The sequence below is a fragment of the Eschrichtius robustus genome, chromosome 13, assembly GCF_028021215.1.
Source record: "Eschrichtius robustus isolate mEscRob2 chromosome 13, mEscRob2.pri, whole genome shotgun sequence".
NCBI lineage: Eukaryota > Metazoa > Chordata > Mammalia > Artiodactyla > Eschrichtiidae > Eschrichtius > Eschrichtius robustus.
In genome coordinates this window covers 6,471,603-6,484,427 of record NC_090836.1, presented here as the reverse complement: position 1 = coordinate 6,484,427, position 12,825 = coordinate 6,471,603, and positions in this window count along the sequence as shown.

The window sequence follows — 12,825 nt, the reverse complement described above, 5'->3', positions numbered from 1 at the left end:
CTAACCACTGGACCGCCAGGGAATTCCCTTCACTGTTAGTCTTTTTTTTTTTTTTAAAAAGAAATCTCCATTTTAATTTTTATTTATTTATTTATTTATTTATTTATGGCTGTGTTGGGTCTTCGTTTCTGTGCGAGGGCTTTCTCTAGTTGCAGCGAGTGGGGGCCACTCTTCATCGCGGTGCGCGGGCCTCTCACTGTCACGGCCTCTCTTGTTGCGGAGCACAGGCTCCAGACGTGCAGGCTCAGTAGTTGTGGCTCACGGGCCTAGTTGTTCCGCGGCATGTGGGATCTTCCCAGACCAGGGCTCGAACCCGTGTCCCCTGCATTGGCAGGCAGATTCTCAACCACTGCACCACCAGGGAAGCTCCACTGTTAGTCTTAAACTTCAAGGCGGGCATGGAGAGACGTGTGGGGATGGAGGAGACCCTGGAAGAACGACAAGGTGTTGGGGACCTTTAGGGAGAAACTTGCCAAAAGGGGGAACTGAGGATGCTGAGAACTAGCAGCCTCCACTAGACCCTGGGCTCCCCCTCGGGGGTCTCCATTCTCTGGGCCAAGGCCCATTCCCTCCTCTACTCATCACTTCTCTGGGCGGCTGGGGGGAGGGTAGGAGCAGGGTCTGCCTGGCTCTCCTGGAGTACTGCTGGCCAGGAGGAGGAAAGCCAGTTTTCTGGTCCTGTCTCTTTTCTGGATGAATGGAATGACTTCATCTGCCTTCTGTGCTTTTTGCACCAACTTCCGGTGGGCCTTGGCCTGTCCTGGGCTGGCCCCCTGGACTGGACAGCCTTTTCTCTTCTCTACAGACCCTGTAGGTGCAGCCTGCTGACCTCTCTCCCCCCAAGTCCTCCACCATCTCTTTCTCTTTTGGGGTTCAGCTTCTCCCCACTCCCGGCTGGGCCGAGATACATGGTCTCTTCCCAGCAGCTCCCTCCCTTTCTTGCATCTACGGAGACAGGCCGCAGAAGCCCTTCACCTCTGACAACTTTCATTAGTTTTGAGAAGGTAATCTGGAGCAGGGGAGGCAGCCTGGATGTCAGCTGGGGTCCCCTTACTCCTTATCCCTAGACAAGACACCCTGCGTCTTCCGGTCAGGGCAGGTCCCGGGCAGAGTGGGAAGAGGCAGTGCTGCGGACTTGCACGGATTCCAGTGGGTCCGGTGTGATGGTCACCTCTGCTTCTGCTTCCTCTTTCAGCTGAAGCTTTGTGCCTGCCTCTCTGCTCCTGGGTATTCCTGTACCTCTGCCCCACCACAGGCCCCAGATTGGGGACACAGGGCTTTCTTGAATTTTCCTCTGAACCAACTATAAGCAGAAATCTGTTAGGTGTGGCGGAATTTTGCTGAAGCTTTAGATCTCATAAGGATACAAGTTAAATTGCATTTTGGATATTCTGGTTCTTAATGGTCCTTCCCACGAAGCAGTAGGGGCACCGAGCATCCTGGCTGTCCTCTCTCCTCCTTTTGCCACAGACCACCTTTCAGAAACCTGTCAGGCAACATCCGTCCACTCTCTTCCGTCCCTAATCCCCATATCAGTCTTGGCCCTTTATAAATCTGTAATCAAGTCCTCAGCGGAACTAAACTCTCCCTTAGAAGGAAGTTCTGTTCTATTACATAGACATCAGAAATCATATTCCCCAGTCTTATCAACCAAACCCTTAGTTTTTCTAGTCTTCTTTGTCTTCCACTCCATTCCTTCTTCTCCCGACGCCCCCAGGCCCCCAACACTTTAGATACTCCTTCCCAGCAAGGCTTTGAGAGACCAACTAGGCAGGACAGTGGGGTGGGCTGCTTAAGGGTCTGGGTGCTCACATCCCAGTTCTGTAGTTTGCACCCCTGGGACTCCTCAGTCTGGGTGACACGGGGGACTGACCAACTCTGGGCAGTTCTTCCAACCTCTGACCACTTTTCAGTATTTCAATCCCAGCTCCTAGTGTCTCCTAGCATGTAAGGAGACATCTCCTAGCATATTAGATGGTCCAGCCTCAGCTTTGTTCCCTGGCAGTTCTATCCACAATTATAAAATCGAAGTTTTGGAGGGCCCAAGGCCACACGGACCTTGTAAATTCCACTCCTCATCCATTTGACAGGGATTTGTTGCATGTCCATTCTGTGTCAGGTACCGTCTAAGTAATGGGACACAATGTAGAAAAAAAATAAACAGCTGGTTTCTGCCCTTGTGGAGCTGACACAACAGTGAGAGGCAGACATTGATCAGATAATGTCTAAGACACATGTGAAGTTCTTAGCAATGGCCATTATTGCCGCACCATGAAGGGGAGAGTCAGGGTGCAGGGATGGGAGGGTTGGCGGGTGTTTCAGCCAGGAAGCAGAGTTTAGCTGAGGTATGTGGGCTCTGAGCTCCCACCTACCTGAGAATTGTTTCTTCCTTTGGTTTGGGTTTCCAGACACCACCCTATTCTTCCTTTGACCACTTCTCTTCTTTTGATCAGTGGTAGTTTTTCTTTTCTTAAATACAGATTATATAAAATAGGGGTGATCTGTCCCTTGAAGGCTTGGTAGAATTGTGTGTGTGTGTGTGTGTGTGTGTGTGTGTATTCTGAGCGTAGGTTTTTCACTACTGATTTAATTCAGATTTTCAGTTTCTTCTGGGGTCAGTTTTGGTAGGCTATATTTTTCTGGGAGATTGTCTATTTAATCTGTTTTAGATTTATGGCCATAAATGTTTAAAATCACCACTAGATCTGTAGTTATTTTCTCTCCCAATATTTGTTTATAATTTCTCATTTTTTCTTGATACACTTTGCCAGAAATAAGTCTAATTTATTTATTCCTTCAAAGAACCACCTTTTGATTTCATTGTTTCCCTATTATTTTTTTGCTTTGTTTCATTTTACACTCTGGTCTAATTTTTATTCCTTCCTTTTACTTTCCTTGGGTTTATTCTGCCTTTCTTTTTTCTAATTTCTTGAATTGAATGCTTGGTTCATTAATTTAAAATTTTCTTCTTTTCTAGTATATACATTTAAGGCTATAAACTTCCCTCTAAGAATGGCTTTAGCTATGTCTCATAAGTTTTGCTACATTGTGTTTTTATTATTGTCGGTTTATTTTTCCCCATTATTATTTATTTTTGACCTATGTATTATTTATAAGTATATTTTAAAATGTCTAGATTTAAGGTTTAAAATGTTCTCTTTTATATTAACTTAAATTTTATTTTAACGTGGTCAGAGAATGACATCTATACGTGTAATATGGTAGGCAGAATGCTGGTCCCGCAGTGATGTCTCTAACTCTGGAACTGAATATATTTTGTTACATGGCAATGGGGAATTCAAGCTGCAGACAGGATCAAGGTTGCTGATCAGCTGACCTGGAGTTGGGAAGGTTATCCTGCATTAGCTAGGTGGACCCAATGTAATAGCAAGTAAAAGAGAGAAGGAGAGAGAACCAGAGAGGTGTCACCGTGAGGAGGATTCAGCCTGATGCTACTGACCTTGAAGATGGAAGAAGAGGGCTATGAGTCATGGACAGCTCTAGAAACTACAAAGAGCAAGGAAACTGATTCTCCCCTGGAGCCTCCAGGAAGAAAGAGACACAGCCTGCCGACACTTTGATTTTAGACTAGTGAGAGCCATTTTGGGCTTCTGACCTATGGAACTCTGATAGTAAATTTGGGTTCTTTTCAACTACTAAGTTTGTGGTAATCTGTTCTGGCAGCTACAGAAAATGAGAACATATAGATCCTCTGGCATTTGTTTGAGGTTTGCTATGTGGCCTAGTATGTGACTGTAAATGTTCCATATGTGCTTAAAAAGAAAAGTATATTTCTAATTCATGGTCTCCAAACTTTTTTGATTTTGTATTTCATCAATAAAATGATTTTGAGCATGTATCCTCAAATATATGCAATATTTAAAGATAAATTATAGGGACTTCCCTGGTGGTCCAGTGGTTAGGACTCTGTGCTCTCACTGCTGAGGGCCTGAGTTCAATCCCTGGTAGGGGAAATAAGATCCCACAAGCCACGCGTCACAGCCAAAATAAATAAATAAATAAATAAATAAATGTCATAGATTATATACTCAAAGATATATAATAATATATAATACTCAAATATAATATAATATACAAATATATATTAGTATAAAATATAAATATAATAATACTCAAATATAAATTTTATATTAGTATAGACATTAAATAGGATAAGATAAAATTACATAGTCACATATAAAAATATAAAAAGGATGAGATAAAGTTGGAGAAAACAATATTTAAAGATAATATTTTTACTGATTTACAACAAAAGATCTTTTTGTTCTCACTGAAATATTAATATATAACAAAATCTTATACAATATAACAATATTTAGTAATAATATATTTAGTAAGAGCAATGTGATTTAATGTGTTTCATTATTTTTTAAAAATCTCGCTACAATACTTTACATATAGTGACTAGGAGCTCGGGGTCTAAGTTCAAATATTTGGTTTTAATGCCTGACCTGGATGAAAAGGGGCTCTAGGTCAGACTGTTTCAGGTGAGTTTTCTGATCTTGAATCTTGAGTCCATCAAGGCTTTTTCTGTTGGAATACTCGGGGACCCAGGTCAAGGGCATGTTCCTTCAAAGTGGTTTTGCGGTTGATTTTACCAGACACTCAAGAGATATTACTGGCCTGAAACTAATTTCTATGTTATTTTCTTGGAGGCAGAGGAGGTTTCCAACCATGTGGATAATATAAATTCGAGGGCTTCCTTGGTGGTGCAGTGGTTAAGAATCTGTCTGCCAATGCAGGGGACACGGGTTCGAGCCCTGGTCTAGGAAGATCCCACATGCCGCGGAGCAACTAAGCCCGTGCGCCACAACTACTGCACCTGCACTCTAGGGCCCACGAGCCACAACTACTGAGCCCGCATGCCTAGAGCCCGTGCTCCGCAACAAGAGAAGCCACCGCAATGAGAAGCCCGCGCACCTCAACAAAGAGTAGACCCCACTCGCCACAACTAGAGAAAGCTCATGCGCAGCAACGAAGACCCAACGCAGCCAAAAATAAAAAAAATAAATAAATAAAATAAAATGAATTTGAACCCTAAATCTGAGTGAGCACAGGCTTATAGTTATACATTTTCAAGACAATTTTTCCTTCACCCAAAAGGCAGATGGAAACAGACAAGCTTCCTTGCTGAGGCTCCGTGTTGGTGAGTGGATTTTTCTAGAGTTCCCCTAAAGGTGTCAAGCTCTATGTGGGAAGGTATGTTTTCCAGCTTCCAGTCTGGCGGGGCCCAGGGTCTTCTCTTCTGGACCCACGTGAGTGTTAAAAGACTCAGCCCCCAGGGGACCAGAGCCTCTCTTTGGCAGCTCATGCACCTCCCCCAGCAACATCCATTTCTGCCTGCTTCTCTGGCACCTGGCGTTTCCCTTCCTTTGTTGAGGGCTTAACTCTTCGTGTAAAAGATTGTCATGTAGCTTTTCAGGGCTTTTTTTTTTTTGCCGGAGCCAGAAGTCCCCTCTTCACAGGTGTTCTGTGGCCCTCTCCTCCCTGAGCACTCTTTCTGCTCTAGGGCTTGTGATTGTATGTGATATATGGTTTAAAGAATTAATTTTGGTTTAAGACAAAACTGATTTCTGGACTCAGATATTGTGTAAATTGACATGTAAGGTTTGAGTGCTGACTGTTGAGGTTTTCTGACTACGAGTTATAAAGCCACCAAAGGGCAAAACCAGTAAGGGGAAATTCTCAAAGACATCAGGGCAAAGGGACAGATGAGGGTCCCAGGACCCATACCCACCTAGACAGGAGGATCCTGGGGTAGGTGGAGTGAGTATGGCTTTCAGAATAACACAGATTGGTGGTCCAAAAGCACCTCTGCCAGTTACTACCTGAATCATCTCAAGCGAGTCCCAGGACCTCTCTGAATCAAGTCTGCATCTGCTTGGGGATTGTGTCATGTTGGGAGAATTAATTGTAACGATACGAATGAAGTGCCTTGCCCTCTTTGCGTACTCAAGAAATGTTCATTCCTTCCCTCCCTTTCTTGGTGTTTGAGGCCGCAAGTCCCAAGACACGGGGTTGAGGGAACAGCCAGTTAATCTGGGAACGAACCAAAGGAGCATGAAAGAGACAAAGACCCACTAGGATGGGCAAGCTGGCCGCGCAGTATGTCTGCTCCACAAGTTACACTCAGGGGGCCCTGGTTACGCAGAAAAGTGATGTTGCAAGGGGGTGGGGCCTCTACCCCGCCCTGTGGGCTCCTGCGCCCTGGCATTTCCTGGTTCCTCTTGCCCACCCAGATGAGTGACGACTGTACACACACCAGCCTAGTGATCTTCCCTGCTCGGAGGCAACACCATGATTTCCCCAGACTTGCACCAAGTCTGAAGCACCGTGAGTCCTGTGAGCCACTTGCCTTCATTTCCCCCGCTGGTCTGTGGGGTGTCATCTGAGCCCTTACCTCTCATGGCTAGTTCATCTCCCAGTGGCGTGCTGAGTCAGCCAGCACCGTCCAGCCAAAGCCTGATTGTTACATTGTCAAGAATCTTCTGAGCTCATTACACACTGGTAGCCTGAAATTGGCTGTGGTGGGAGGATTTACAGTCAAGTAAGTCAGAAAATGCTACAAATCAAGAGAGCAGCTGTTAACCATTTACCACCACATGGCTTCCACTGGCTCGCTAGGGCTGGGCCCCATCCTTGTGTTTAGTCCTCTTTTGGATCCTGGGAAAGCAGAGTTCTTTCCTATCCGGGCCCCAGGCCCTCTCCTTCTGGCTTCTAGATAGAACTGCTGGTGGTGAGCCCCTGTCTCACTGCTCTGATCTGCTTAGGATCCCAAACTAGCAGAGCTGGAAGGGAGGTTTCTGATCCTGTGGGTCCATCCTCTCATTTTGCAGATGTCAGAACCATAGGCCAAGGAGGCAGGATGACTTGTTCTTTGTGGCGAAGTCAGGAGAACACACACGTCTCCTGAACCCCGGCCCACTGCCGACCATAGCACTTACAGAGCTGGCGTGTACTGGTGCTCTGTACACGCTGCTGGACTGAATTCATGCTTGCCGATACCCTCAGCCTGCAGACACGCCTCAGGTGCTCTTCCTGTTCCTTTCTGTTTCCCATCTCACCATTCACTCTCTGAAAACATCCCAATTTCTTTCTTTACTTGTCTTTTTCTAAATTGAAATTCAGTTATACAAGTAATATTGATATGTTCATAGCCTCTCTTTATAGAAAATTAAACCAGTAAAATCCATCAGTTCCACCAGAAATTATATGCACTAGGGATTCTTGCACATGTGCCCCGGGAGATACATGCAAGAATGTTCAAGCACTAATATGTGTGATAACAAAAGAAAAAGAAACAAAAGAACCCATAGGTCCATAAATGGTAGATTGAATAATAAATGATAGTAGATTCCCCTAACAGAATATTCACCCAATGGAATACTTTCGAGGAATGAAAATGAGTGACCTCCGTGTAGCCACATACGATAGTATGGATGAATCTTAAAAACATAATATTGTACAACAATGTGAATGTATTCCTTAATGCCAGTGAATCGTATGCTTAAAAATGGTTAAAATGGTCAATTTTATGTTATGCATATTTCACTGCAAAAAAACAAGTAAACAAATAAATAAAACCATAATGTTGAGTGATATTGAGTGAGGGAAGCAAGCCACAGAAAAGGATATAAGTAAGATTCTATATATATGAAGTATAAAACAAGGCAAAACTAAACAGTTTTGTTGTTCAGGGATACACACGATGGGTAGAACTAGAAAGGAAAGTAAGGGCGTGAGAGACACAACCCGGAGCTGCCTCCCCTGCTGGTGGAAGAAAGATATGATCAGGAAGCTTCTAAGTTTCTGCTAATGTACTGGTCTTAGCATCGGTTTTCATATTATTATTTCTATATACTATTTTTTCTTTTTTTTTAAACATCTTTATTGGAGTATAATTGCTTTACAATGTTGTGTTAGTTTCTGCTGTATAACAAAGTGAATCAGCTGTATGCATACGTATATCCCCATATCCCCTCCCTCTTGCGTCTCCTTCCCACCTTCCCTATCCCACCCCTCTAGGTGGTCACAAAGCACCGAGCTGATCTCCCTGTGCTATGCAGCTGCTTCCCACTAGCTGTCTATTTTACATTTGGTAGTGTGTATATGTCAGTGCTACTCTCTCACTTCGTCCCAGCTTAACCTTCCCCCTCCCCGTGTCCTCAAGTCCATTCTCTACTATTTTGTACGTTTGGTATAGTTCACAATACAAACTTAAAAAATATATAAATATATTTATATATTCATACACATATACAAATAAAACACCTGATAGAATCAACTGCAAAACCACTTTGAAGGGACATGCCCTTGACCTGGACTTGCAGTTTGAAATCAGAAAATGCACCTGAAACAGTCTGACCTAGAGCACCTTTTTTCATCCAGGTCAGGCATTAAAACCAAATATTTGAACTTAGACCCAGAGCTCCTAGTCACTATATATAAAGTATTGGAGCAAGATTTTTAAAAAATAATGAAACACATTAAATCACAGTGTCCTTACTAAATATATTATTACTAAATGTTGTTACATTGCATAAGATTTTGTCATATATTAATGTTTGAGTGAGAGCCAAAAAGATATTTTATGTTGTAAATAAGTAAAAATAATATTATCTCTAAATAGTCTACTTCTCCCTGGTGAGGAGCTTACCCCCGCCTTTTATACCTGAGATGGCTGTTGGCAAGGACACCTAATTTTCACTTTCTCTTTCTTATTTGGGAATGGGAAGGTACCTCTGTTCTCTAAAGGAAATATTATACAAGCCTGCAGTAATTCTCCTAACACAGAGCCAGAAAGAAAGCCTATGGAATGAGTCATGAATTGGTTCTCTGTACTCGCTAAAAATGATCTCTTGGAAATGAAACAGCCCAAGCCTGGCAGTTCCATGTTCTTCCTGTGTTGCTTTTAAAAGTCCATCTTTTTCCAGATAAAGAAAGGATTGTTAATTGGCCTGGTACCCCAGCCTGCCAGGCAGAATTCTCCAAGGGCCCAGCACACTTGCGTTTTGGGTTGTGCTTTGTTTTTTCATAAATGATACATAGTACACATCCTTCTAAAATTTGCTTTTTAAATCCAGTAATATGTCTTGGAGATCATTTCATGTTATACATGTAGAACTAATAATTTTGATAGAGAATGGATGTATGTAGGCTTTTTAGCCATTCTCCTGTTTATGAATATTTAGCTTTTTTCCCAACATTTCACTATTACAAATATTGTTGCATAGCATCTGCTACTTCTCTGTGCTTGTGAGAATGTCTCTTTAGAATAAATTCTGGGCACTGGAATCGCTGAGTCATAGGGTATGCACATTTTTCACTTTAATAGGTACTGGCGAGTTGCCCTCCAAAGTGATTCTACCAATTCACACACCCAACAGCCATGAGACGAGAGCACGTCTGCTCACATCCTGCCAGCCTTTCATATTAGCAAACCATTTTAGACAATCGACTTGGGGGAAAATGCTGTCTCACTGTTGTTCAGTGTACATCCTTCTGATTACCAGTGAGCCCCAGCATCTTTCCATGATCATTGGCCGTTTGTATTTCCTCTTTGTGACTGATGTCTTTTCTCCCTGGGTCACCACCAGTGTCCTCAAGTCCACTCTCGGCTCTTGCCTACAGAAATCCTCTGTTTTGGGACCCAAACTGCAGGGCCTCTGCCAGTTCCATGGATCCCTTTGGATGTTTGCCATCGCTCTAGGGGCTGAGACAAGCCTCCTTGTGGCGGGTGAGATCACTCCTGTCCCCCCTACAAACCTCCAGAGACTTCATATCTGTGCGCAGGTGATATCCCTTACCTCATTTGCAAGATGCCAGTGGGACTCAGGGAACCCCCAGACCCTTCTGCTTCAGCACTAGACACCTTCCTAAGACTACACTTTCTTCTGGCCCAGACTGAAGGGCAACTTGGTGCATGTTGACTCTTTTAAAATTGAGATAAAATTCAACATTTTAACCATTTTATAATGTACAATTCAGTGGATTTTAGGATTTTTCCCAATGTCGTGCAAATAACCCCACTATCTAATTCCAGAACATTCCCATCTCCCCTAAAAGAAACCTCAGACCCACTAGCAGTCAGTCCCACTTTCCCCCTCCCCCATCTCCAGGCAATCATTAATCTATTTTTTAAATATATTTATTTTATTATTTATTTGGCTGCATTGGGTCTTCGTTGCTGTGCACGGGCTTTCTCTAGTTGTGGCGAGCGGGGGCTACTCTTCCTTGCGGTGTGCGGGCTTCTCATTGTGGTGGCTTCTCTTGTTGCAGAGCACGGGCTCTAGGCATGCGGGCTTCAGTAGTTGTGGCATGCGGGCTCAGTAGTTGTGGCTCACGGGCTTAGTTGCTCCACAGCATGTGGGATCTTCCCGGACCAGGGCTTGAGCCCGTGTCCCCTTCATTGGCAGGTGGATTCTTTACCACTGTACCACCAGGGAAGTCCCTATTAATCTATTTTTGATCTCTATGGATTTGCCTATTCTCAACATTTCATATAAATGGAGTCATACATGGTCATCTGTCTGGCTTCTTTCACTTTAGCATAATATCTTCAAGGTTTATCCATGTTGTGGCATGATTCAGCTACTTCATTCTCTTTTATGGCTGAATAATATTCCATTGTATGGATATCCCACGTTTTGTTTATCCATTTATCAGTTGATGAACGTTTGGGTTGTTTCCACTTTTTGGCTGTTATGAAGGATGCTGCTATCAACATTCACGTACAAGTTTTGTTTGAACATATGTTTTGAATTCTCATATTCCTATGATTGGAATGGCTGGGTCATATGTTAATTCTGTGTTTAGCTTCTTAAGGAACTGACAAACATTTCCACAGTAACTGAACCATTTGACATTCCCACCAGTGGTACATGTAGTTTCTCTACATGTTTACCCACACATGTCAATTTCCATTAAAAGAATTATAGCCGCCCTAGTTGGTATGAAGTAGTAGTACCTCACTGTGGTTTCGATTCGCATTTCCCTAAGACTAACGATGCTGAGCCTCTTTTCATGTGCTTATTGGACGTTTGTATATCTTCTTTGAGAAATGTCTATTCAAACCCTTTGCCCATGTTTAAATTGGATTATTTGTCTTTTTTGTTGAGTTATAAGAGTTCTTTATATATTCTGGATACTAGACTCATCAAATACGTGACTTGCAAATATTTTCTCCATTCTATGGGTTGTTTTTCGCTTTCTTGGTAGTGTCCTTTGATACTCTAACATGTTTAATTTTGATAAAGTCCAGTTTATCTATTTTTTCTTTTGTTGCTTGTGATTTTGGTGTCATATTTAAGAAATCATTGCCTAATCCGAGGTCACACAGGTTTACACCTGTTTCTAACAGTTTTATAGTTTTATTTCTTTGATCTATTTTGAGTTAATTTTTGTATATGATTTGAGGTAAGGGTTCAACTTCATTCTTTTGCCTGTGGATATGCATTGTCCCAGCACCAGTTATTAAAAAGACTATTCTTTTCACATTGAGTGGTCTTGGCACCCTTGTCAAAATCAACTGGCCATAGATGTATGGGCTGATTTCTGGACTCTTGAGTTTATTCCATTGATCTGTATGCCTGTCTTTATGCCAGTACCACACTGTTTTGATTACTGAAGCTTTGTAGTAAGTTTTGAAATTGGGAAATGTGAATCCTCCAACTTTGTTCTTCTTTTTCAGGATAACTTTGGTTATTCTGTATCTCTTTCATTTCCATATGAATTTTAGGATTAGTTCATCTATTTCTGCAAAACAAGGCAGTTAGAATGACAGGGGTTGCATTGGATTTGTAGGTGAATTTGGGGAGTATTGTCATCTTAGAAGTACGAAGTCCTGGGACTCCTTGGTGGTCCAGTGGTTAAGACTCCGCACTTCCACTGCAGGGGGTACAGGTTCTATCCCTGGTCGGAGAACTAAGATCCCGCACGCCGTGTGGTGTGGCAAAAACAAACAAACAAACAACCCCCCCCCCCAAAAACGAAGTCCTCCAATCTCTAAGAACATAGGTTATTTTTCCATTTATTTAGATCTTCCTTGATGTCTTTCATCATTGTTTTGTAGTTTTCAGTGTACAAGTCTTGCACTTTCTTCATTAAATTTATCCCTAAGTATTTTATTCTTTTTGATACTATTGTAAATGGAATTGTTTTCTTAGTTTCATTTCGAATTGTTCATTGTTCGTGTAACAATTTGACTTTCGAAGGAAGCAACTGTTTTCCCCACAGAGTTGGAACGTGATGCTTTGGGGGGTAGGTGTGTTACTATTACATCCTGTGGGCCATTGCTTGGGGTTACCTGTGACTTATCTGAAGTCACAGATGGAGAATTTGATTCTGTGACGCAAAGGGAAACTTATCTGACTCATCTTCCCCACACTTCCTTTTCTTCTAATGTCTCCCTCTACTGGGAGGGGAAGAGAGTGGTTTGGTGGCAGGGGCCTCCCCATCTCTCACAGCTGCTTCCCCTGACCTTGGGTGCCTCTGATGGCGTTCCTGAAGGTCGAGGGCTGTGGCAGCCTTCCCCCTTACGCGTGAGTTAGTCCACAATCCTTCCTCCGTTGATGGGCATCTTGCCCATAGAGGAATGTTGAGGGTGACAGGCAAGGTCCTGGAGGCTGGTGGGGTCAGAGGAGTCTGGGGAGGGAGTATAACGATAAACCAGACGGTGAAAATCTGAGATGTGGAGGACCATTCAAGGTAAATCTGCTGCTTGGACCACGTCCAAGGCCATCTCTCTGCTTGGTCACTTGCTGGCGGGTCAGTTGCTCAAGCTGTGAGTCTGTTTCCACTGTAACA